Raw genomic sequence first — 26,625 nt, 5'->3', positions numbered from 1 at the left:
GTCTCGTTACAATCTAGATTACATTTGTAAAGTACACAGTACCAATTTCCCCCAATCTATTTAAAATGAATATATAAAACAGCTGCGTGCTCGCAAGAATAAAATAAAATATAACAAATTGCAGTGCATCCCTTTGCAAAACAACGAAACACAGTTTTGTTTTGTTTATTTTTTATGTGTATGTATGCATATCAAAACTAAATCCTATCTTAACAAGTTTCCTCATTTATAGCGACCACCTCTCGATGCCCATAGAAATGCTAGCCGCCAGGTAAAGCAAATCAGACTGCCCCTAACAGGCACACAGCATGGTGACACAAATTCCTCAATACAGAGCATCTAGGTCTACGCTTCTTTGGAAGCTCGTGGAAGCTCGTGGAACCAAATCGCCGCCAGCATTTGGCTGTTTAATCTAGGGGTATGATTCTTGCTTCGGGTGCGCGAGTTCCCGGGTTCAAATCCCGGATGTGTCCGTGTTCAATATCTTGCATTACTCTTTTCTAATTACGATGCATTGCCGGGAAGGCGCTCAATCACGTGACTGAAAAAGACTGACAAATCAGTCACCGAGAGCTCTGCTTGCCCACTCGTTAAATCAGGACTGCCATCTTTGTGTACACAGGGAATCAAATGCTTAAAAATTCAACAGAAGTCTCACATAACAGATTATAAAACCATTCATTTCACAGTTGCTGTACATCATACAGCAATGACTATTTTGGTAACATATGTTTGATGTTTTTCATGCGCTCATGTGTGTCTAAAACAATCCGGCTGCAGTAAGTTTTATCAGATGGTTGTTTAATTTTAAATATTTGATTTTGCAGCGCATGTAACTGCAACGCCATTGTTATGTGGCAGGACGAACAACAGGACCATATCAATCCTTAGAATGTGATTAATCATTCAACTCACGCTTCCATACATATTTGCAGTTTTCCCGACAACGCATTATCAATGCATGATTCCAAATGAACACATTCGTTTGATGGGGCTTAATGTAGTGACTAATATCACCTCACAGATCATTATAACTCACAGTGATACTTTCAAAGTTATGCTTTTAAGACTATTAACCAGTAAGGCAAATTAGTTGGGGAATGTATTACGCTTTATTCCAATGTTAAATGAAAAAGTTCAAAAAAGACTTGCGTTGGCCGGGAATCGAACCCGGGTCAACTGCTTGGAAGGCAGCTATGCTCACCACTATACCACCAACGCCTCCGTTCTCAAAATCACCTTCAAAGATTGAATTAAGCCACTGTAACGTTGGCTGCTGGGACAGGTCCCGTCTTGCCTCTACTCGATAAGCGTTAATACAGCGACTGGTGTTTGTGGGAGATTTTTATGGTGTTTATAGATTGATTATTTCTGTAATTATTATTTCATACACAGCAGGCTGGTGTGCATCATGCCTGTACTAACACGATGAAGCAATTATTGTATTCTATTTTCTTTCAAAAAGGTGCATGCCATGAAGATGGCGTGTGAAAAAAAAGAACAAGCTTCTCTGCCGTGTGAGGATTGCACCTGCCGTGACCCGGATTCGAACCGGGGTTGTTGCGGCCACAACGAAAAGTACTAACCACTATACGATCACGGCGAACTACCGAGAAGCTCGTGTTTGTTTTGTCAGCTGGGCACTCCGTGCTACACACACGGCAGGACAATTGCCGCAGGTCGCTGCTATGTGTTTTGTTTTATTGTTTTAATTAGGCTACTTTCATTTTTAGAATCTTTCGTTTCTTTCCCTGCGCCAATCAGAGGATGATTCCCCTTTACCTGGCTCATTTCAAAGGCTGGTTTTAAAGACAAGGGGGAGCGGAATAGGAAGCAGGATGTAAGGGAACGGGAGGCTCTCGTGACGGCGGCGGTATGGCTGGTCGGCAGCCTGTGCTATGGCGGTGTGTTTACAATGATTCCGTGTGTGGTGTCCGAGTAGCGGCAGTAGTATTGAAGTGTAGCAGGTCTTTATATACAGATAGCGAAATTTATGTTATTTTCACTACGCCACCGTGTGTTTATTGAGGACAAGGACCTCGAGTGGTTGGTTCCCGCACAAACTCTTTTATCCAGGAGAAATCAAGCAATCATACTCCAAAAATAATCTTTACAAGTTTTAATTAATAATTGTTTTCAAAATCTCAAGCACATTAACAACAATGTAAACAATATGACAATTCCACTTTCACTTCACCATCTAACAATTGTCTAGTAGATACATATAGAGATGATACAATTAAACAAACTCTTAATCTAGCAGTTTCTTATAGTGAAGTTAATTCAACTAGTTACCACATATTATAGTATTGCAGTTTATATAAAATACTTGGATCTATCAGTTTTTTATAGTAAGGTTAATTAACCAGTTCAGCAAATCTGTTCTTTTTGTGGTACATACAAAGTAGACAACAACGTCAGCACTTGAATGGTCTCGTTACAATCTAGATTACATTTGTAAAGTACACAGTACCAATTTCCCCCAATCTATTTAAAATGAATATATAAAACAGCTGCGTGCTCGCAAGAATAAAATAAAATATAACAAATTGCAGTGCATCCCTTTGCAAAACAACGAAACACAGTTTTGTTTTGTTTATTTTTTATGTGTATGTATGCATATCGAAACTAAATCCTATCTTAACAAGTTTCCTCATTTATAGCGACCACCTCTCGATGCCCATAGAAATGCTAGCCGCCAGGTAAAGCAAATCAGACTGCCCCTAACAGGCACACAGCAAGGTGACACAAATTCCTCAATACAGAGCATCTAGGTCTACGCTTCTTTGGAAGCTCGTGGAAGCTCGTGGAACCAAATCGCCGCCAGCATTTGGCTGTTTAATCTAGGGGTATGATTCTTGCTTCGGGTGCGCGAGTTCCAGGGTTCAAATCACGGATGTGTCCGTGTTCAATATCTTGCATTACTCTTTTCTAATTACGATGCATTGCCGGGAAGGCGCTCAATCACGTGACTGAAAAAGACTGAAAAATCAGTCACCGAGAGCTCTGCTTGCCCACTCGTTAAATCAGGACTGCCATCTTTGTGTACACAGGGAATCAAATGCTTAAAAATTCAACAGAAGTCTCACATAACAGATTATAAAACCATTCATTTCACAGTTGCTGTACATCATACAGCAATGACTATTTTGGTAACATATGTTTGATGTTTTTCATGCGCTCATGTGTGTCTAAAACAATCCGGCTGCAGTAAGTTTTATCAGATGGTTGTTTAATTTTAAATATTTGATTTTGCAGCGCATGTAACTGCAACGCCATTGTTATGTGGCAGGACGAACAACAGGACCATATCAATCCTTAGAATGTGATTAATCATTCAACTCACGCTTCCATACATATTTGCAGTTTTCCCGACAACGCATTATCAATGCATGATTCCAAATGAACACATTCGTTTGATGGGGCTTAATGTAGTGACTAATATCACCTCACAGATCATTATAACTCACAGTGATACTTTCAAAGTTATGCTTTTAAGACTATTAACCAGTAAGGCAAATTAGTTGGGGAATGTATTACGCTTTATTCCAATGTTAAATGAAAAAGTTCAAAAAAGACTTGCGTTGGCCGGGAATCGAACCCGGGTCAACTGCTTGGAAGGCAGCTATGCTCACCACTATACCACCAACGCCTCCGTTCTCAAAATCACCTTCAAAGATTGAATTAAGCCACTGTAACGTTGGCTGCTGGGACAGGTCCCGTCTTGCCTCTACTCGATAAGCGTTAATACAGCGACTGGTGTTTGTGGGAGATTTTTATGGTGTTTATAGATTGATTATTTCTGTAATTATTATTTCATACACAGCAGGCTGGTGTGCATCATGCCTGTACTAACACGATGAAGCAATTATTGTATTCTATTTTCTTTCAAAAAGGTGCATGCCATGAAGATGGCGTGTGAAAAAAAAGAACAAGCTTCTCTGCCGTGTGAGGATTGCACCTACCGTGACCCGGATTCGAACCGGGGTTGTTGCGGCCACAACGAAAAGTACTAACCACTATACGATCACGGCGAACTACCGAGAAGCTCGTGTTTGTTTTGTCAGCTGGGCACTCCGTGCTACACACACGGCAGGACAATTGCCGCAGGTCGCTGCTATGTGTTTTGTTTTATTGTTTTAATTAGGCTACTTTCATTTTTAGAATCTTTCGTTTCTTTCCCTGCGCCAATCAGAGGATGATTCCCCTTTACCTGGCTCATTTCAAAGGCTGGTTTTAAAGACAAGGGGGAGCGGAATAGGAAGCAGGATGTAAGGGAACGGGAGGCTCTCGTGACGGCGGCGGTATGGCTGGTCGGCAGCCTGTGCTATGGCGGTGTGTTTACAATGATTCCGTGTGTGGTGTCCGAGTAGCGGCAGTAGTATTGAAGTGTAGCAGGTCTTTATATACAGATAGCGAAATTTATGTTATTTTCACTACGCCACCGTGTGTTTATTGAGGACAAGGACCTCGAGTGGTTGGTTCCCGCACAAACTCTTTTATCCAGGAGAAATCAAGCAATCATACTCCAAAAATAATCTTTACAAGTTTTAATTAATAATTGTTTTCAAAATCTCAAGCACATTAACAACAATGTAAACAATATGACAATTCCACTTTCACTTCACCATCTAACAATTGTCTAGTAGATACATATAGAGATGATACAATTAAACAAACTCTTAATCTAGCAGTTTCTTATAGTGAAGTTAATTCAACTAGTTACCACATATTATAGTATTGCAGTTTATATAAAATACTTGGATCTATCAGTTTTTTATAGTAAGGTTAATTAACCAGTTCAGCAAATCTGTTCTTTTTGTGGTACATACAAAGTAGACAACAACGTCAGCACTTGAATGGTCTCGTTACAATCTAGATTACATTTGTAAAGTACACAGTACCAATTTCCCCCAATCTATTTAAAATGAATATATAAAACAGCTGCGTGCTCGCAAGAATAAAATAAAATATAACAAATTGCAGTGCATCCCTTTGCAAAACAACGAAACACAGTTTTGTTTTGTTTATTTTTTATGTGTATGTATGCATATCGAAACTAAATCCTATCTTAACAAGTTTCCTCATTTATAGCGACCACCTCTCGATGCCCATAGAAATGCTAGCCGCCAGGTAAAGCAAATCAGACTGCCCCTAACAGGCACACAGCAAGGTGACACAAATTCCTCAATACAGAGCATCTAGGTCTACGCTTCTTTGGAAGCTCGTGGAAGCTCGTGGAACCAAATCGCCGCCAGCATTTGGCTGTTTAATCTAGGGGTATGATTCTTGCTTCGGGTGCGCGAGTTCCAGGGTTCAAATCACGGATGTGTCCGTGTTCAATATCTTGCATTACTCTTTTCTAATTACGATGCATTGCCGGGAAGGCGCTCAATCACGTGACTGAAAAAGACTGACAAATCAGTCACCGAGAGCTCTGCTTGCCCACTCGTTAAATCAGGACTGCCATCTTTGTGTACACAGGGAATCAAATGCTTAAAAATTCAACAGAAGTCTCACATAACAGATTATAAAACCATTCATTTCACAGTTGCTGTACATCATACAGCAATGACTATTTTGGTAACATATGTTTGATGTTTTTCATGCGCTCATGTGTGTCTAAAACAATCCGGCTGCAGTAAGTTTTATCAGATGGTTGTTTAATTTTAAATATTTGATTTTGCAGCGCATGTAACTGCAACGCCATTGTTATGTGGCAGGACGAACAACAGGACCATATCAATCCTTAGAATGTGATTAATCATTCAACTCACGCTTCCATACATATTTGCAGTTTTCCCGACAACGCATTATCAATGCATGATTCCAAATGAACACATTCGTTTGATGGGGCTTAATGTAGTGACTAATATCACCTCACAGATCATTATAACTCACAGTGATACTTTCAAAGTTATGCTTTTAAGACTATTAACCAGTAAGGCAAATTAGTTGGGGAATGTATTACGCTTTATTCCAATGTTAAATGAAAAAGTTCAAAAAAGACTTGCGTTGGCCGGGAATCGAACCCGGGTCAACTGCTTGGAAGGCAGCTATGCTCACCACTATACCACCAACGCCTCCGTTCTCAAAATCACCTTCAAAGATTGAATTAAGCCACTGTAACGTTGGCTGCTGGGACAGGTCCCGTCTTGCCTCTACTCGATAAGCGTTAATACAGCGACTGGTGTTTGTGGGAGATTTTTATGGTGTTTATAGATTGATTATTTCTGTAATTATTATTTCATACACAGCAGGCTGGTGTGCATCATGCCTGTACTAACACGATGAAGCAATTATTGTATTCTATTTTCTTTCAAAAAGGTGCATGCCATGAAGATGGCGTGTGAAAAAAAAGAACAAGCTTCTCTGCCGTGTGAGGATTGCACCTGCCGTGACCCGGATTCGAACCGGGGTTGTTGCGGCCACAACGAAAAGTACTAACCACTATACGATCACGGCGAACTACCGAGAAGCTCGTGTTTGTTTTGTCAGCTGGGCACTCCGTGCTACACACACGGCAGGACAATTGCCGCAGGTCGCTGCTATGTGTTTTGTTTTATTGTTTTAATTAGGCTACTTTCATTTTTAGAATCTTTCGTTTCTTTCCCTGCGCCAATCAGAGGATGATTCCCCTTTACCTGGCTCATTTCAAAGGCTGGTTTTAAAGACAAGGGGGAGCGGAATAGGAAGCAGGATGTAAGGGAACGGGAGGCTCTCGTGACTGCGGCGGTATGGCTGGTCGGCAGCCTGTGCTATGGCGGTGTGTTTACAATGATTCCGTGTGTGGTGTCCGAGTAGCGGCAGTAGTATTGAAGTGTAGCAGGTCTTTATATACAGATAGCGAAATTTATGTTATTTTCACTACGCCACCGTGTGTTTATTGAGGACAAGGACCTCGAGTGGTTGGTTCCCGCACAAACTCTTTTATCCAGGAGAAATCAAGCAATCATACTCCAAAAATAATCTTTACAAGTTTTAATTAATAATTGTTTTCAAAATCTCAAGCACATTAACAACAATGTAAACAATATGACAATTCCACTTTCACTTCACCATCTAACAATTGTCTAGTAGATACATATAGAGATGATACAATTAAACAAACTCTTAATCTAGCAGTTTCTTATAGTGAAGTTAATTCAACTAGTTACCACATATTATAGTACTGCAGTTTATATAAAATACTTGGATCTATCAGTTTCTTATAGTAAGGTTAATTAACCAGTTCAGCAAATCTGTTCTTCTTGTGGTACATACAAAGTAGACAACAACGTCAGCACTTGAATGGTCTCGTTACAATCTAGATTACATTTGTAAAGTACACAGTACCAATTTCCCCCAATCTATTTAAAATGAATATATAAAACAGCTGCGTGCTCGCAAGAATAAAATAAAATATAACAAATTGCAGTGCATCCCTTTGCAAAACAACGAAACACAGTTTTGTTTTGTTTATTTTTTATGTGTATGTATGCATATCGAAACTAAATCCTATCTTAACAAGTTTCCTCATTTATAGCGACCACCTCTCGATGCCCATAGAAATGCTAGCCGCCAGGTAAAGCAAATCAGACTGCCCCTAACAGGCACACAGCAAGGTGACACAAATTCCTCTACAGAGCATCTAGGTCTACGCTTCTTTGGAAGCTCGTGGAAGCTCGTGGAACCAAATCGCCGCCAGCATTTGGCTGTTTAATCTAGGGGTATGATTCTTGCTTCGGGTGCGCGAGTTCCAGGGTTCAAATCACGGATGTGTCCCTGTTCAATATCTTGCATTACTCTTTTCTAATTACGATGCATTGCCGGGAAGGCGCTCAATCACGTGACTGAAAAAGACTGAAAAATCAGTCACCGAGAGCTCTGCTTGCCCACTCGTTAAATCAGGACTGCCATCTTTGTGTACACAGGGAATCAAATGCTTAAAAATTCAACAGAAGTCTCACATAACAGATTATAAAACCATTCATTTCACAGTTGCTGTACATCATACAGCAATGACTATTTTGGTAACATATGTTTGATGTTTTTCATGCGCTCATGTGTGTCTAAAACAATCCGGCTGCAGTAAGTTTTATCAGATGGTTGTTTAATTTTAAATATTTGATTTTGCAGCGCATGTAACTGCAACGCCATTGTTATGTGGCAGGACGAACAACAGGACCATATCAATCCTTAGAATGTGATTAATCATTCAACTCACGCTTCCATACATATTTGCAGTTTTCCCGACAACGCATTATCAATGCATGATTCCAAATGAACACATTCGTTTGATGGGGCTTAATGTAGTGACTAATATCACCTCACAGATCATTATAACTCACAGTGATACTTTCAAAGTTATGCTTTTAAGACTATTAACCAGTAAGGCAAATTAGTTGGGGAATGTATTACGCTTTATTCCAATGTTAAATGAAAAAGTTCAAAAAAGACTTGCGTTGGCCGGGAATCGAACCCGGGTCAACTGCTTGGAAGGCAGCTATGCTCACCACTATACCACCAACGCCTCCGTTCTCAAAATCACCTTCAAAGATTGAATTAAGCCACTGTAACGTTGGCTGCTGGGACAGGTCCCGTCTTGCCTCTACTCGATAAGCGTTAATACAGCGACTGGTGTTTGTGGGAGATTTTTATGGTGTTTATAGATTGATTATTTCTGTAATTATTATTTCATACACAGCAGGCTGGTGTGCATCATGCCTGTACTAACACGATGAAGCAATTATTGTATTCTATTTTCTTTCAAAAAGGTGCATGCCATGAAGATGGCGTGTGAAAAAAAAGAACAAGCTTCTCTGCCGTGTGAGGATTGCACCTGCCGTGACCCGGATTCGAACCGGGGTTGTTGCGGCCACAACGCAAAGTACTAACCACTATACGATCACGGCGAACTACCGAGAAGCTCGTGTTTGTTTTGTCAGCTGGGCACTCCGTGCTACACACACGGCAGAACAATTGCAGCAGGTCGCTGCTATGTGTTTTGTTTTATTGTTTTAATTAGGCTACTTTCATTTTTAGAATCTTTCGTTTCTTTCCCTGCGCCAATCAGAGGATGATTCCCCTTTACCTGGCTCATTTCAAAGGCTGGTTTTAAAGACAAGGGGGAGCGGAATAGGAAGCAGGATGTAAGGGAACGGGAGGCTCTCGTGACGGCGGCGGTATGGCTGGTCGGCAGCCTGTGCTATGGCGGTGTGTTTACAATGATTCCGTGTGTGGTGTCCGAGTAGCGGCAGTAGTATTGAAGTGTAGCAGGTCTTTATATACAGATAGCGAAATTTATGTTATTTTCACTACGCCACCGTGTGTTTATTGAGGACAAGGACCTCGAGTGGTTGGTTCCCGCACAAACTCTTTTATCCAGGAGAAATCAAGCAATCATACTCCAAAAATAATCTTTACAAGTTTTAATTAATAATTGTTTTCAAAATCTCAAGCACATTAACAACAATGTAAACAATATGACAATTCCACTTTCACTTCACCATCTAACAATTGTCTAGTAGATACATATAGAGATGATACAATTAAACAAACTCTTAATCTAGCAGTTTCTTATAGTGAAGTTAATTCAACTAGTTACCACATATTATAGTATTGCAGTTTATATAAAATACTTGGATCTATCAGTTTTTTATAGTAAGGTTAATTAACCAGTTCAGCAAATCTGTTCTTTTTGTGGTACATACAAAGTAGACAACAACGTCAGCACTTGAATGGTCTCGTTACAATCTAGATTACATTTGTAAAGTACACAGTACCAATTTCCCCCAATTTATTTAAAATGAATATATAAAACAGCTGCGTGCTCGCAAGAATAAAATAAAATATAACAAATTGCAGTGCATCCCTTTGCAAAACAACGAAACACAGTTTTGTTTTGTTTATTTTTTATGTGTATGTATGCATATCGAAACTAAATCCTATCTTAACAAGTTTCCTCATTTATAGCGACCACTTCTCGATGCCCATAGAAATGCTAGCCGCCAGGTAAAGCAAATCAGACTGCCCCTAACAGGCACACAGCAAGGTGACACAAATTCCTCAATACAGAGCATCTAGGTCTAAGCTTCTTTGGAAGCTCGTGGAAGCTCGTGGAACCAAATCGCCGCCAGCATTTGGCTGTTTAATCTAGGGGTATGATTCTTGCTTCGGGTGCGCGAGTTCCAGGGTTCAAATCACGGATGTGTCCGTGTTCAATATCTTGCATTACTCTTTTCTAATTACGATGCATTGCCGGGAAGGCGCTCAATCACGTGACTGAAAAAGACTGAAAAATCAGTCACCGAGAGCTCTGCTTGCCCACTCGTTAAATCAGGACTGCCATCTTTGTGTACACAGGGAATCAAATGCTTAAAAATTCAACAGAAGTCTCACATAACAGATTATAAAACCATTCATTTCACAGTTGCTGTACATCATACAGCAATGACTATTTTGGTAACATATGTTTGATGTTTTTCATGCGCTCATGTGTGTCTAAAACAATCCGGCTGCAGTAAGTTTTATCAGATGGTTGTTTAATTTTAAATATTTGATTTTGCAGCGCATGTAACTGCAACGCCATTGTTATGTGGCAGGACGAACAACAGGACCATATCAATCCTTAGAATGTGATTAATCATTCAACTCACGCTTCCATACATATTTGCAGTTTTCCCGACAACGCATTATCAATGCATGATTCCAAATGAACACATTCGTTTGATGGGGCTTAATGTAGTGACTAATATCACCTCACAGATCATTATAACTCACAGTGATACTTTCAAAGTTATGCTTTTAAGACTATTAACCAGTAAGGCAAATTAGTTGGGGAATGTATTACGCTTTATTCCAATGTTAAATGAAAAAGTTCAAAAAAGACTTGCGTTGGCCGGGAATCGAACCCGGGTCAACTGCTTGGAAGGCAGCTATGCTCACCACTATACCACCAACGCCTCCGTTCTCAAAATCACCTTCAAAGATTGAATTAAGCCACTGTAACGTTGGCTGCTGGGACAGGTCCCGTCTTGCCTCTACTCGATAAGCGTTAATACAGCGACTGGTGTTTGTGGGAGATTTTTATGGTGTTTATAGATTGATTATTTCTGTAATTATTATTTCATACACAGCAGGCTGGTGTGCATCATGCCTGTACTAACACGATGAAGCAATTATTGTATTCTATTTTCTTTCAAAAAGGTGCATGCCATGAAGATGGCGTGTGAAAAAAAAGAACAAGCTTCTCTGCCGTGTGAGGATTGCACCTACCGTGACCCGGATTCGAACCGGGGTTGTTGCGGCCACAACGAAAAGTACTAACCACTATACGATCACGGCGAACTACCGAGAAGCTCGTGTTTGTTTTGTCAGCTGGGCACTCCGTGCTACACACACGGCAGGACAATTGCCGCAGGTCGCTGCTATGTGTTTTGTTTTATTGTTTTAATTAGGCTACTTTCATTTTTAGAATCTTTCGTTTCTTTCCCTGCGCCAATCAGAGGATGATTCCCCTTTACCTGGCTCATTTCAAAGGCTGGTTTTAAAGACAAGGGGGAGCGGAATAGGAAGCAGGATGTAAGGGAACGGGAGGCTCTCGTGACGGCGGCGGTATGGCTGGTCGGCAGCCTGTGCTATGGCGGTGTGTTTACAATGATTCCGTGTGTGGTGTCCGAGTAGCGGCAGTAGTATTGAAGTGTAGCAGGTCTTTATATACAGATAGCGAAATTTATGTTATTTTCACTACGCCACCGTGTGTTTATTGAGGACAAGGACCTCGAGTGGTTGGTTCCCGCACAAACTCTTTTATCCAGGAGAAATCAAGCAATCATACTCCAAAAATAATCTTTACAAGTTTTAATTAATAATTGTTTTCAAAATCTCAAGCACATTAACAACAATGTAAACAATATGACAATTCCACTTTCACTTCACCATCTAACAATTGTCTAGTAGATACATATAGAGATGATACAATTAAACAAACTCTTAATCTAGCAGTTTCTTATAGTGAAGTTAATTCAACTAGTTACCACATATTATAGTATTGCAGTTTATATAAAATACTTGGATCTATCAGTTTTTTATAGTAAGGTTAATTAACCAGTTCAGCAAATCTGTTCTTTTTGTGGTACATACAAAGTAGACAACAACGTCAGCACTTGAATGGTCTCGTTACAATCTAGATTACATTTGTAAAGTACACAGTACCAATTTCCCCCAATCTATTTAAAATGAATATATAAAACAGCTGCGTGCTCGCAAGAATAAAATAAAATATAACAAATTGCAGTGCATCCCTTTGCAAAACAACGAAACACAGTTTTGTTTTGTTTATTTTTTATGTGTATGTATGCATATCGAAACTAAATCCTATCTTAATAAGTTTCCTCATTTATAGCGACCACCTCTCGATGCCCATAGAAATGCTAGCCGCCAGGTAAAGCAAATCAGACTGCCCCTAACAGGCACACAGCAAGGTGACACAAATTCCTCAATACAGAGCATCTAGGTCTACGCTTCTTTGGAAGCTCGTGGAAGCTCGTGGAACCAAATCGCCGCCAGCATTTGGCTGTTTAATCTAGGGGTATGATTCTTGCTTCGGGTGCGCGAGTTCCAGGGTTCAAATCACGGATGTGTCCGTGTTCAATATCTTGCATTACTCTTTTCTAATTACGATGCATTGCCGGGAAGGCGCTCAATCACGTGACTGAAAAAGACTGAAAAATCAGTCACCGAGAGCTCTGCTTGCCCACTCGTTAAATCAGGACTGCCATCTTTGTGTACACAGGGAATCAAATGCTTAAAAATTCAACAGAAGTCTCACATAACAGATTATAAAACCATTCATTTCACAGTTGCTGTACATCATACAGCAATGACTATTTTGGTAACATATGTTTGATGTTTTTCATGCGCTCATGTGTGTCTAAAACAATCCGGCTGCAGTAAGTTTTATCAGATGGTTGTTTAATTTTAAATATTTGATTTTGCAGCGCATGTAACTGCAACGCCATTGTTATGTGGCAGGACGAACAACAGGACCATATCAATCCTTAGAATGTGATTAATCATTCAACTCACGCTTCCATACATATTTGCAGTTTTCCCGACAACGCATTATCAATGCATGATTCCAAATGAACACATTCGTTTGATGGGGCTTAATGTAGTGACTAATATCACCTCACAGATCATTATAACTCACAGTGATACTTTCAAAGTTATGCTTTTAAGACTATTAACCAGTAAGGCAAATTAGTTGGGGAATGTATTACGCTTTATTCCAATGTTAAATGAAAAAGTTCAAAAAAGACTTGCGTTGGCCGGGAATCGAACCCGGGTCAACTGCTTGGAAGGCAGCTATGCTCACCACTATACCACCAACGCCTCCGTTCTCAAAATCACCTTCAAAGATTGAATTAAGCCACTGTAACGTTGGCTGCTGGGACAGGTCCCGTCTTGCCTCTACTCGATAAGCGTTAATACAGCGACTGGTGTTTGTGGGAGATTTTTATGGTGTTTATAGATTGATTATTTCTGTAATTATTATTTCATACACAGCAGGCTGGTGTGCATCATGCCTGTACTAACACGATGAAGCAATTATTGTATTCTATTTTCTTTCAAAAAGGTGCATGCCATGAAGATGGCGTGTGAAAAAAAAGAACAAGCTTCTCTGCCGTGTGAGGATTGCACCTGCCGTGACCCGGATTCGAACCGGGGTTGTTGCGGCCACAACGAAAAGTACTAACCACTATACGATCACGGCGAACTACCGAGAAGCTCGTGTTTGTTTTGTCAGCTGGGCACTCCGTGCTACACACACGGCAGGACAATTGCCGCAGGTCGCTGCTATGTGTTTTGTTTTATTGTTTTAATTAGGCTACTTTCATTTTTAGAATCTTTCGTTTCTTTCCCTGCGCCAATCAGAGGATGATTCCCCTTTACCTGGCTCATTTCAAAGGCTGGTTTTAAAGACAAGGGGGAGCGGAATAGGAAGCAGGATGTAAGGGAACGGGAGGCTCTCGTGACGGCGGCGGTATGGCTGGTCGGCAGCCTGTGCTATGGCGGTGTGTTTACAATGATTCCGTGTGTGGTGTCCGAGTAGCGGCAGTAGTATTGAAGTGTAGCAGGTCTTTATATACAGATAGCGAAATTTATGTTATTTTCACTACGCCACCGTGTGTTTATTGAGGACAAGGACCTCGAGTGGTTGGTTCCCGCACAAACTCTTTTATCCAGGAGAAATCAAGCAATCATACTCCAAAAATAATCTTTACAAGTTTTAATTAATAATTGTTTTCAAAATCTCAAGCACATTAACAACAATGTAAACAATATGACAATTCCACTTTCACTTCACCATCTAACAATTGTCTAGTAGATACATATAGAGATGATACAATTAAACAAACTCTTAATCTAGCAGTTTCTTATAGTGAAGTTAATTCAACTAGTTACCACATATTATAGTACTGCAGTTTATATAAAATACTTGGATCTATCAGTTTCTTATAGTAAGGTTAATTAACCAGTTCAGCAAATCTGTTCTTCTTGTGGTACATACAAAGTAGACAACAACGTCAGCACTTGAATGGTCTCGTTACAATCTAGATTACATTTGTAAAGTACACAGTACCAATTTCCCCCAATCTATTTAAAATGAATATATAAAACAGCTGCGTGCTCGCAAGAATAAAATAAAATATAACAAATTGCAGTGCATCCCTTTGCAAAACAACGAAACACAGTTTTGTTTTGTTTATTTTTTATGTGTATGTATGCATATCGAAACTAAATCCTATCTTAACAAGTTTCCTCATTTATAGCGACCACCTCTCGATGCCCATAGAAATGCTAGCCGCCAGGTAAAGCAAATCAGACTGCCCCTAACAGGCACACAGCAAGGTGACACTAATTCCTCAATACAGAGCATCTAGGTCTACGCTTCTTTGGAAGCTCGTGGAACCAAATCGCCGCTAGCATTTGGCTGTTTAATCTAGGGGTATGATTCTTGCTTCGGGTGCGCGAGTTCCCGGGTTCAAATCCCGGATGTGTCCGTGTTCAATATCTTGCATTACTCTTTTCTAATTACGATGCATTGCCGGGAAGGCGCTCAATCACGTGACTGAAAAAGACTGACAAATCAGTCACCGAGAGCTCTGCTTGCCCACTCGTTAAATCAGGACTGCCATCTTTGTGTACACAGGGAATCAAATGCTTAAAAATTCAACAGAAGTCTCACATAACAGATTATAAAACCATTCATTTCACAGTTGCTGTACATCATACAGCAATGACTATTTTGGTAACATATGTTTGATTTTTTTCATGCGCCCATGTGTGTCTAAAACAATCCGGCTGCAGTAAGTTTTATCAGATGGTTGTTTAATTTTAAATATTTGATTTTGCAGCGCATGTAACTGCAACGCCATTGTTATGTGGCAGGACGAACAACAGGACCATATCAATCCTTAGAATGTGATTAATCATTCAACTCACGCTTCCATACATATTTGCAGTTTTCCCGACAACGCATTATCAATGCATGATTCCAAATGAACACATTCGTTTGATGGGGCTTAATGTAGTGACTAATATCACCTCACAGATCATTATAACTCACAGTGATACTTTCAAAGTTATGCTTTTAAGACTATTAACCAGTAAGGCAAATTAGTTGGGGAATGTATTACGCTTTATTCCAATGTTAAATGAAAAAGTTCAAAAAAGACTTGCGTTGGCCGGGAATCGAACCCGGGTCAACTGCTTGGAAGGCAGCTATGCTCACCACTATACCACCAACGCCTCCGTTCTCAAAATCACCTTCAAAGATTGAATTAAGCCACTGTAACGTTGGCTGCTGGGACAGGTCCCGTCTTGCCTCTACTCGATAAGCGTTAATACAGCGACTGGTGTTTGTGGGAGATTTTTATGGTGTTTATAGATTGATTATTTCTGTAATTATTATTTCATACACAGCAGGCTGGTGTGCATCATGCCTGTACTAACACGATGAAGCAATTATTGTATTCTATTTTCTTTCAAAAAGGTGCATGCCATGAAGATGGCGTGTGAAAAAAAAGAACAAGCTTCTCTGCCGTGTGAGGATTGCACCTGCCGTGACCCGGATTCGAACCGGGGTTGTTGCGGCCACAACGCAAAGTACTAACCACTATACGATCACGGCGAACTACCGAGAAGCTCGTGTTTGTTTTGTCAGCTGGGCACTCCGTGCTACACACACGGCAGAACAATTGCAGCAGGTCGCTGCTATGTGTTTTGTTTTATTGTTTTAATTAGGCTACTTTCATTTTTAGAATCTTTCGTTTCTTTCCCTGCGCCAATCAGAGGATGATTCCCCTTTACCTGGCTCATTTCAAAGGCTGGTTTTAAAGACAAGGGGGAGCGGAATAGGAAGCAGGATGTAAGGGAACGGGAGGCTCTCGTGACGGCGGCGGTATGGCTGGTCGGCAGCCTGTGCTATGGCGGTGTGTTTACAATGATTCCGTGTGTGGTGTCCGAGTAGCGGCAGTAGTATTGAAGTGTAGCAGGTCTTTATATACAGATAGCGAAATTTATGTTATTTTCACTACGCCACCGTGTGTTTATTGAGGACAAGGACCTCGAGTGGTTGGTTCCCGCACAAACTCTTTTATCCAGGAGAAATCAAGCAATCATACTCCAAAAATAATCTTTACAAGTTTTAATTAATAATTGTTTTCAAAATCTCAAGCACATTAACAACAATGTAAACAATATGACAATTCCACTTTCACTTCACCATCTAACAATTGTCTAGTAGATACATATAGAGATGATACAATTAAACAAACTCTTAATCTAGCAGTTTCTTATAGTGAAGTTAATTCAACTAGTTACCACATATTATAGTATTGCAGTTTATATAAAATACTTGGATCTATCAGTTTTTTATAGTAAGGTTAATTAACCAGTTCAGCAAATCTGTTCTTTTTGTGGTACATACAAAGTAGACAACAACGTCAGCACTTGAATGGTCTCGTTACAATCTAGATTACATTTGTAAAGTACACAGTACCAATTTCCCCCAATCTATTTAAAATGAATATATAAAACAGCTGCGTGCTCGCAAGAATAAAATAAAATATAACAAATTGCAGTGCATCCCTTTGCAAAACAACGAAACACAGTTTTGTTTTGTTTATTTTTTATGTGTATGTATGCATATCGAAACTAAATCCTATCTTAACAAGTTTCCTCATTTATAGCGACCACCTCTCGATGCCCATAGAAATGCTAGCCGCCAGGTAAAGCAAATCAGACTGCCCCTAACAGGCACACAGCAAGGTGACACAAATTCCTCAATACAGAGCATCTAGGTCTACGCTTCTTTGGAAGCTCGTGGAACCAAATCGCCGCCAGCATTTGGCTGTTTAATCTAGGGGTATGATTCTTGCTTCGGGTGCGCGAGTTCCCGGGTTCAAATCCCGGATGTGTCCGTGTTCAATATCTTGCATTACTCTTTTCTAATTACGATGCATTGCCGGGAAGGCGCTCAATCACGTGACTGAAAAAGACTGACAAATCAGTCACCGAGAGCTCTGCTTGCCCACTCGTTAAATCAGGACTGCCATCTTTGTGTACACAGGGAATCAAATGCTTAAAAATTCAACAGAAGTCTCACATAACAGATTATAAAACCATTCATTTCACAGTTGCTGTACATCATACAGCAATGACTATTTTGGTAACATATGTTTGATTTTTTTCATGCGCCCATGTGTGTCTAAAACAATCCGGCTGCAGTAAGTTTTATCAGATGGTTGTTTAATTTTAAATATTTGATTTTGCAGCGCATGTAACTGCAACGCCATTGTTATGTGGCAGGACGAACAACAGGACCATATCAATCCTTAGAATGTGATTAATCATTCAACTCACGCTTCCATACATATTTGCAGTTTTCCCGACAACGCATTATCAATGCATGATTCCAAATGAACACATTCGTTTGATGGGGCTTAATGTAGTGACTAATATCACCTCACAGATCATTATAACTCACAGTGATACTTTCAAAGTTATGCTTTTAAGACTATTAACCAGTAAGGCAAATTAGTTGGGGAATGTATTACGCTTTATTCCAATGTTAAATGAAAAAGTTCAAAAAAGACTTGCGTTGGCCGGGAATCGAACCCGGGTCAACTGCTTGGAAGGCAGCTATGCTCACCACTATACCACCAACGCCTCCGTTCGCAAAATCACCTTCAAAGATTGAATTAAGCCACTGTAACGTTGGCTGCTGGGACAGGTCCCGTCTTGCCTCTACTCGATAAGCGTTAATACAGCGACTGGTGTTTGTGGGAGATTTTTATGGTGTTTATAGATTGATTATTTCTGTAATTATTATTTCATACACAGCAGGCTGGTGTGCATCATGCCTGTACTAACACGATGAAGCAATTATTGTATTCTATTTTCTTTCAAAAAGGTGCATGCCATGAAGATGGCGTGTGAAAAAAAAGAACAAGCTTCTCTGCCGTGTGAGGATTGCACCTGCCGTGACCCGGATTCGAACCGGGGTTGTTGCGGCCACAACGCAAAGTACTAACCACTATACGATCACGGCGAACTACCGAGAAGCTCGTGTTTGTTTTGTCAGCTGGGCACTCCGTGCTACACACACGGCAGAACAATTGCAGCAGGTCGCTGCTATGTGTTTTGTTTTATTGTTTTAATTAGGCTACTTTCATTTTTAGAATCTTTCGTTTCTTTCCCTGCGCCAATCAGAGGATGATTCCCCTTTACCTGGCTCATTTCAAAGGCTGGTTTTAAAGACAAGGGGGAGCGGAATAGGAAGCAGGATGTAAGGGAACGGGAGGCTCTCGTGACGGCGGCGGTATGGCTGGTCGGCAGCCTGTGCTATGGCGGTGTGTTTACAATGATTCCGTGTGTGGTGTCCGAGTAGCGGCAGTAGTATTGAAGTGTAGCAGGTCTTTATATACAGATAGCGAAATTTATGTTATTTTCACTACGCCACCGTGTGTTTATTGAGGACAAGGACCTCGAGTGGTTGGTTCCCGCACAAACTCTTTTATCCAGGAGAAATCAAGCAATCATACTCCAAAAATAATCTTTACAAGTTTTAATTAATAATTGTTTTCAAAATCTCAAGCACATTAACAACAATGTAAACAATATGACAATTCCACTTTCACTTCACCATCTAACAATTGTCTAGTAGATACATATAGAGATGATACAATTAAACAAACTCTTAATCTAGCAGTTTCTTATAGTGAAGTTAATTCAACTAGTTACCACATATTATAGTACTGCAGTTTATATAAAATACTTGGATCTATCAGTTTCTTATAGTAAGGTTAATTAACCAGTTCAGCAAATCTGTTCTTCTTGTGGTACATACAAAGTAGACAACAACGTCAGCACTTGAATGGTCTCGTTACAATCTAGATTACATTTGTAAAGTACACAGTACCAATTTCCCCCAATCTATTTAAAATGAATATATAAAACAGCTGCGTGCTCGCAAGAATAAAATAAAATATAACAAATTGCAGTGCATCCCTTTGCAAAACAACGAAACACAGTTTTGTTTTGTTTATTTTTTATGTGTATGTATGCATATCGAAACTAAATCCTATCTTAACAAGTTTCCTCATTTATAGCGACCACCTCTCGATGCCCATAGAAATGCTAGCCGCCAGGTAAAGCAAATCAGACTGCCCCTAACAGGCACACAGCAAGGTGACACTAATTCCTCAATACAGAGCATCTAGGTCTACGCTTCTTTGGAAGCTCGTGGAACCAAATCGCCGCTAGCATTTGGCTGTTTAATCTAGGGGTATGATTCTTGCTTCGGGTGCGCGAGTTCCCGGGTTCAAATCCCGGATGTGTCCGTGTTCAATATCTTGCATTACTCTTTTCTAATTACGATGCATTGCCGGGAAGGCGCTCAATCACGTGACTGAAAAAGACTGACAAATCAGTCACCGAGAGCTCTGCTTGCCCACTCGTTAAATCAGGACTGCCATCTTTGTGTACACAGGGAATCAAATGCTTAAAAATTCAACAGAAGTCTCACATAACAGATTATAAAACCATTCATTTCACAGTTGCTGTACATCATACAGCAATGACTATTTTGGTAACATATGTTTGATTTTTTTCATGCGCCCATGTGTGTCTAAAACAATCCGGCTGCAGTAAGTTTTATCAGATGGTTGTTTAATTTTAAATATTTGATTTTGCAGCGCATGTAACTGCAACGCCATTGTTATGTGGCAGGACGAACAACAGGACCATATCAATCCTTAGAATGTGATTAATCATTCAACTCACGCTTCCATACATATTTGCAGTTTTCCCGACAACGCATTATCAATGCATGATTCCAAATGAACACATTCGTTTGATGGGGCTTAATGTAGTGACTAATATCACCTCACAGATCATTATAACTCACAGTGATACTTTCAAAGTTATGCTTTTAAGACTATTAACCAGTAAGGCAAATTAGTTGGGGAATGTATTACGCTTTATTCCAATGTTAAATGAAAAAGTTCAAAAAAGACTTGCGTTGGCCGGGAATCGAACCCGGGTCAACTGCTTGGAAGGCAGCTATGCTCACCACTATACCACCAACGCCTCCGTTCGCAAAATCACCTTCAAAGATTGAATTAAGCCACTGTAACGTTGGCTGCTGGGACAGGTCCCGTCTTGCCTCTACTCGATAAGCGTTAATACAGCGACTGGTGTTTGTGGGAGATTTTTATGGTGTTTATAGATTGATTATTTCTGTAATTATTATTTCATACACAGCAGGCTGGTGTGCATCATGCCTGTACTAACACGATGAAGCAATTATTGTATTCTATTTTCTTTCAAAAAGGTGCATGCCATGAAGATGGCGTGTGAAAAAAAAGAACAAGCTTCTCTGCCGTGTGAGGATTGCACCTGCCGTGACCCGGATTCGAACCGGGGTTGTTGCGGCCACAACGCAAAGTACTAACCACTATACGATCACGGCGAACTACCGAGAAGCTCGTGTTTGTTTTGTCAGCTGGGCACTCCGTGCTACACACACGGCAGAACAATTGCAGCAGGTCGCTGCTATGTGTTTTGTTTTATTGTTTTAATTAGGCTACTTTCATTTTTAGAATCTTTCGTTTCTTTCCCTGCGCCAATCAGAGGATGATTCCCCTTTACCTGGCTCATTTCAAAGGCTGGTTTTAAAGACAAGGGGGAGCGGAATAGGAAGCAGGATGTAAGGGAACGGGAGGCTCTCGTGACGGCGGCGGTATGGCTGGTCGGCAGCCTGTGCTATGGCGGTGTGTTTACAATGATTCCGTGTGTGGTGTCCGAGTAGCGGCAGTAGTATTGAAGTGTAGCAGGTCTTTATATACAGATAGCGAAATTTATGTTATTTTCACTACGCCACCGTGTGTTTATTGAGGACAAGGACCTCGAGTGGTTGGTTCCCGCACAAACTCTTTTATCCAGGAGAAATCAAGCAATCATACTCCAAAAATAATCTTTACAAGTTTTAATTAATAATTGTTTTCAAAATCTCAAGCACATTAACAACAATGTAAACAATATGACAATTCCACTTTCACTTCACCATCTAACAATTGTCTAGTAGATACATATAGGATGATACAATTAAACAAACTCTTAATCTAGCAGTTTCTTATAGTGAAGTTAATTCAACTAGTTACCACATATTATAGTATTGCAGTTTATATAAAATACTTGGATCTATCAGTTTTTTATAGTAAGGTTAATTAACCAGTTCAGCAAATCTGTTCTTTTTGTGGTACATACAAAGTAGACAACAACGTCAGCACTTGAATGGTCTCGTTACAATCTAGATTACATTTGTAAAGTACACAGTACCAATTTCCCCCAATCTATTTAAAATGAATATATAAAACAGCTGCGTGCTCGCAAGAATAAAATAAAATATAACAAATTGCAGTGCATCCCTTTGCAAAACAACGAAACACAGTTTTGTTTTGTTTATTTTTTATGTGTATGTATGCATATCGAAACTAAATCCTATCTTAACAAGTTTCCTCATTTATAGCGACCACCTCTCGATGCCCATAGAAATGCTAGCCGCCAGGTAAAGCAAATCAGACTGCCCCTAACAGGCACACAGCAAGGTGACACAAATTCCTCAATACAGAGCATCTAGGTCTACGCTTCTTTGGAAGCTCGTGGAAGCTCGTGGAACCAAATCGCCGCCAGCATTTGGCTGTTTAATCTAGGGGTATGATTCTTGCTTCGGGTGCGCGAGTTCCCGGGTTCAAATCCCGAATGTGTCCGTGTTCAATATCTTGCATTACTCTTTTCTAATTACGATGCATTGCCGGGAAGGCGCTCAATCACGTGACTGAAAAAGACTGACAAATCAGTCACCGAGAGCTCTGCTTGCCCACTCGTTAAATCAGGACTGCCATCTTTGTGTACACAGGGAATCAAATGCTTAAAAATTCAACAGAAGTCTCACATAACAGATTATAAAACCATTCATTTCACAGTTGCTGTACATCATACAGCAATGACTATTTTGGTAACATATGTTTGATTTTTTTCATGCGCCCATGTGTGTCTAAAACAATCCGGCTGCAGTAAGTTTTATCAGATGGTTGTTTAATTTTAAATATTTGATTTTGCAGCGCATGTAACTGCAACGCCATTGTTATGTGGCAGGACGAACAACAGGACCATATCAATCCTTAGAATGTGATTAATCATTCAACTCACGCTTCCATACATATTTGCAGTTTTCCCGACAACGCATTATCAATGCATGATTCCAAATGAACACATTCGTTTGATGGGGCTTAATGTAGTGACTAATATCACCTCACAGATCATTATAACTCACAGTGATACTTTCAAAGTTATGCTTTTAAGACTATTAACCAGTAAGGCAAATTAGTTGGGGAATGTATTACGCTTTATTCCAATGTTAAATGAAAAAGTTCAAAAAAGACTTGCGTTGGCCGGGAATCGAACCCGGGTCAACTGCTTGGAAGGCAGCTATGCTCACCACTATACCACCAACGCCTCCGTTCTCAAAATCACCTTCAAAGATTGAATTAAGCCACTGTAACGTTGGCTGCTGGGACAGGTCCCGTCTTGCCTCTACTCGATAAGCGTTAATACAGCGACTGGTGTTTGTGGGAGATTTTTATGGTGTTTATAGATTGATTATTTCTGTAATTATTATTTCATACACAGCAGGCTGGTGTGCATCATGCCTGTACTAACACGATGAAGCAATTATTGTATTCTATTTTCTTTCAAAAAGGTGCATGCCATGAAGATGGCGTGTGAAAAAAAAGAACAAGCTTCTCTGCCGTGTGAGGATTGCACCTGCCGTGACCCGGATTCGAACCGGGGTTGTTGCGGCCACAACGCAAAGTACTAACCACTATACGATCACGGCGAACTACCGAGAAGCTCGTGTTTGTTTTGTCAGCTGGGCACTCCGTGCTACACACACGGCAGAACAATTGCAGCAGGTCGCTGCTATGTGTTTTGTTTTATTGTTTTAATTAGGCTACTTTCATTTTTAGAATCTTTCGTTTCTTTCCCTGCGCCAATCAGAGGATGATTCCCCTTTACCTGGCTCATTTCAAAGGCTGGTTTTAAAGACAAGGGGGAGCGGAATAGGAAGCAGGATGTAAGGGAACGGGAGGCTCTCGTGACGGCGGCGGTATGGCTGGTCGGCAGCCTGTGCTATGGCGGTGTGTTTACAATGATTCCGTGTGTGGTGTCCGAGTAGCGGCAGTAGTATTGAAGTGTAGCAGGTCTTTATATACAGATAGCGAAATTTATGTTATTTTCACTACGCCACCGTGTGTTTATTGAGGACAAGGACCTCGAGTGGTTGGTTCCCGCACAAACTCTTTTATCCAGGAGAAATCAAGCAATCATACTCCAAAAATAATCTTTACAAGTTTTAATTAATAATTGTTTTCAAAATCTCAAGCACATTAACAACAATGTAAACAATATGACAATTCCACTTTCACTTCACCATCTAACAATTGTCTAGTAGATACATATAGAGATGATACAATTAAACAAACTCTTAATCTAGCAGTTTCTTATAGTGAAGTTAATTCAACTAGTTACCACATATTATAGTATTGCAGTTTATATAAAATACTTGGATCTATCAGTTTTTTATAGTAAGGTTAATTAACCAGTTCAGCAAATCTGTTCTTTTTGTGGTACATACAAAGTAGACAACAACGTCAGCACTTGAATGGTCTCGTTACAATCTAGATTACATTTGTAAAGTACACAGTACCAATTTCCCCCAATCTATTTAAAATGAATATATAAAACAGCTGCGTGCTCGCAAGAATAAAATAAAATATAACAAATTGCAGTGCATCCCTTTGCAAAACAACGAAACACAGTTTTGTTTTGTTTATTTTTTATGTGTATGTATGCATATCGAAACTAAATCCTATCTTAACAAGTTTCCTCATTTATAGCGACCACCTCTCGATGCCCATAGAAATGCTAGCCGCCAGGTAAAGCAAATCAGACTGCCCCTAACAGGCACACAGCAAGGTGACACAAATTCCTCAATACAGAGCATCTAGGTCTACGCTTCTTTGGAAGCTCGTGGAACCAAATCGCCGCCAGCATTTGGCTGTTTAATCTAGGGGTATGATTCTTGCTTCGGGTGCGCGAGTTCCCGGGTTCAAATCCCGGATGTGTCCGTGTTCAATATCTTGCATTACTCTTTTCTAATTACGATGCATTGCCGGGAAGGCGCTCAATCACGTGACTGAAAAAGACTGAAAAATCAGTCACCGAGAGCTCTGCTTGCCCACTCGTTAAATCAGGACTGCCATCTTTGTGTACACAGGGAATCAAATGCTTAAAAATTCAACAGAAGTCTCACATAACAGATTATAAAACCATTCATTTCACAGTTGCTGTACATCATACAGCAATGACTATTTTGGTAACATATGTTTGATGTTTTTCATGCGCTCATGTGTGTCTAAAACAATCCGGCTGCAGTAAGTTTTATCAGATGGTTGTTTAATTTTAAATATTTGATTTTGCAGCGCATGTAACTGCAACGCCATTGTTATGTGGCAGGACGAACAACAGGACCATATCAATCCTTAGAATGTGATTAATCATTCAACTCACGCTTCCATACATATTTGCAGTTTTCCCGACAACGCATTATCAATGCATGATTCCAAATGAACACATTCGTTTGATGGGGCTTAATGTAGTGACTAATATCACCTCACAGATCATTATAACTCACAGTGATACTTTCAAAGTTATGCTTTTAAGACTATTAACCAGTAAGGCAAATTAGTTGGGGAATGTATTACGCTTTATTCCAATGTTAAATGAAAAAGTTCAAAAAAGACTTGCGTTGGCCGGGAATCGAACCCGGGTCAACTGCTTGGAAGGCAGCTATGCTCATCACTATACCACCAACGCCTCCGTTCTCAAAATCACCTTCAAAGATTGAATTAAGCCACTGTAACGTTGGCTGCTGGGACAGGTCCCGTCTTGCCTCTACTCGATAAGCGTTAATACAGCGACTGGTGTTTGTGGGAGATTTTTATGGTGTTTATAGATTGATTATTTCTGTAATTATTATTTCATACACAGCAGGCTGGTGTGCATCATGCCTGTACTAACACGATGAAGCAATTATTGTATTCTATTTTCTTTCAAAAAGGTGCATGCCATGAAGATGGCGTGTGAAAAAAAAGAACAAGCTTCTCTGCCGTGTGAGGATTGCACCTACCGTGACCCGGATTCGAACCGGGGTTGTTGCGGCCACAACGAAAAGTACTAACCACTATACGATCACGGCGAACTACCGAGAAGCTCGTGTTTGTTTTGTCAGCTGGGCACTCCGTGCTACACACACGGCAGGACAATTGCCGCAGGTCGCTGCTATGTGTTTTGTTTTATTGTTTTAATTAGGCTACTTTCATTTTTAGAATCTTTCGTTTCTTTCCCTGCGCCAATCAGAGGATGATTCCCCTTTACCTGGCTCATTTCAAAGGCTGGTTTTAAAGACAAGGGGGAGCGGAATAGGAAGCAGGATGTAAGGGAACGGGAGGCTCTCGTGACGGCGGCGGTATGGCTGGTCGGCAGCCTGTGCTATGGCGGTGTGTTTACAATGATTCCGTGTGTGGTGTCCGAGTAGCGGCAGTAGTATTGAAGTGTAGCAGGTCTTTATATACAGATAGCGAAATTTATGTTATTTTCACTACGCCACCGTGTGTTTATTGAGGACAAGGACCTCGAGTGGTTGGTTCCCGCACAAACTCTTTTATCCAGGAGAAATCAAGCAATCATACTCCAAAAATAATCTTTACAAGTTTTAATTAATAATTGTTTTCAAAATCTCAAGCACATTAACAACAATGTAAACAATATGACAATTCCACTTTCACTTCACCATCTAACAATTGTCTAGTAGATACATATAGAGATGATACAATTAAACAAACTCTTAATCTAGCAGTTTCTTATAGTGAAGTTAATTCAACTAGTTACCACATATTATAGTATTGCAGTTTATATAAAATACTTGGATCTATCAGTTTTTTTATAGTAAGG

At 40.2% G+C, this 26,625-nt stretch overlaps 16 non-coding genes across 16 annotated transcripts; all 16 read right to left on the bottom strand.

The window, feature by feature from the left end:
- Positions 1 to 1,149: 1,149 nt before the first annotated feature.
- Positions 1,150 to 1,221, bottom strand: trnag-ucc (transfer RNA glycine (anticodon UCC)). Its single transcript has one exon. It is a non-coding gene; the product is annotated as a tRNA-Gly (tRNA).
- A 2,359-nt stretch (positions 1,222 to 3,580) lies between these two features.
- Positions 3,581 to 3,652, bottom strand: trnag-ucc (transfer RNA glycine (anticodon UCC)). The gene has a single exon. It is a non-coding gene; the product is annotated as a tRNA-Gly (tRNA).
- A 2,359-nt stretch (positions 3,653 to 6,011) lies between these two features.
- On the bottom strand, positions 6,012 to 6,083 carry trnag-ucc (transfer RNA glycine (anticodon UCC)). Its single transcript has one exon. It is a non-coding gene; the product is annotated as a tRNA-Gly (tRNA).
- A 2,357-nt stretch (positions 6,084 to 8,440) lies between these two features.
- trnag-ucc (transfer RNA glycine (anticodon UCC)) lies at positions 8,441 to 8,512 on the bottom strand. The gene has a single exon. It is a non-coding gene; the product is annotated as a tRNA-Gly (tRNA).
- Positions 8,513 to 8,822: 310 nt separating this feature from the next.
- On the bottom strand, positions 8,823 to 8,894 carry trnah-gug (transfer RNA histidin (anticodon GUG)). Its single transcript has one exon. It is a non-coding gene; the product is annotated as a tRNA-His (tRNA).
- A 1,977-nt stretch (positions 8,895 to 10,871) lies between these two features.
- On the bottom strand, positions 10,872 to 10,943 carry trnag-ucc (transfer RNA glycine (anticodon UCC)). The gene has a single exon. It is a non-coding gene; the product is annotated as a tRNA-Gly (tRNA).
- A 2,359-nt stretch (positions 10,944 to 13,302) lies between these two features.
- On the bottom strand, positions 13,303 to 13,374 carry trnag-ucc (transfer RNA glycine (anticodon UCC)). Its single transcript has one exon. It is a non-coding gene; the product is annotated as a tRNA-Gly (tRNA).
- Positions 13,375 to 15,723: 2,349 nt separating this feature from the next.
- Positions 15,724 to 15,795, bottom strand: trnag-ucc (transfer RNA glycine (anticodon UCC)). Its single transcript has one exon. It is a non-coding gene; the product is annotated as a tRNA-Gly (tRNA).
- Positions 15,796 to 16,105: 310 nt separating this feature from the next.
- Positions 16,106 to 16,177, bottom strand: trnah-gug (transfer RNA histidin (anticodon GUG)). The gene has a single exon. It is a non-coding gene; the product is annotated as a tRNA-His (tRNA).
- A 1,967-nt stretch (positions 16,178 to 18,144) lies between these two features.
- Positions 18,145 to 18,216, bottom strand: trnag-ucc (transfer RNA glycine (anticodon UCC)). The gene has a single exon. It is a non-coding gene; the product is annotated as a tRNA-Gly (tRNA).
- Positions 18,217 to 18,526: 310 nt separating this feature from the next.
- Positions 18,527 to 18,598, bottom strand: trnah-gug (transfer RNA histidin (anticodon GUG)). Its single transcript has one exon. It is a non-coding gene; the product is annotated as a tRNA-His (tRNA).
- Positions 18,599 to 20,565: 1,967 nt separating this feature from the next.
- On the bottom strand, positions 20,566 to 20,637 carry trnag-ucc (transfer RNA glycine (anticodon UCC)). The gene has a single exon. It is a non-coding gene; the product is annotated as a tRNA-Gly (tRNA).
- Positions 20,638 to 20,947: 310 nt separating this feature from the next.
- On the bottom strand, positions 20,948 to 21,019 carry trnah-gug (transfer RNA histidin (anticodon GUG)). The gene has a single exon. It is a non-coding gene; the product is annotated as a tRNA-His (tRNA).
- Positions 21,020 to 22,995: 1,976 nt separating this feature from the next.
- trnag-ucc (transfer RNA glycine (anticodon UCC)) lies at positions 22,996 to 23,067 on the bottom strand. Its single transcript has one exon. It is a non-coding gene; the product is annotated as a tRNA-Gly (tRNA).
- A 310-nt stretch (positions 23,068 to 23,377) lies between these two features.
- On the bottom strand, positions 23,378 to 23,449 carry trnah-gug (transfer RNA histidin (anticodon GUG)). The gene has a single exon. It is a non-coding gene; the product is annotated as a tRNA-His (tRNA).
- Positions 23,450 to 25,416: 1,967 nt separating this feature from the next.
- trnag-ucc (transfer RNA glycine (anticodon UCC)) lies at positions 25,417 to 25,488 on the bottom strand. Its single transcript has one exon. It is a non-coding gene; the product is annotated as a tRNA-Gly (tRNA).
- Positions 25,489 to 26,625: the final 1,137 nt, after the last annotated feature.

The sequence above is a fragment of the Acipenser ruthenus genome, chromosome 50 (assembly GCF_902713425.1).
Source record: "Acipenser ruthenus chromosome 50, fAciRut3.2 maternal haplotype, whole genome shotgun sequence".
Lineage (NCBI taxonomy): Eukaryota > Metazoa > Chordata > Actinopteri > Acipenseriformes > Acipenseridae > Acipenser > Acipenser ruthenus.
The sequence above is the reverse complement of the archived record's forward strand: the minus strand, read 5'-3'. Positions and strand labels throughout refer to the sequence as shown.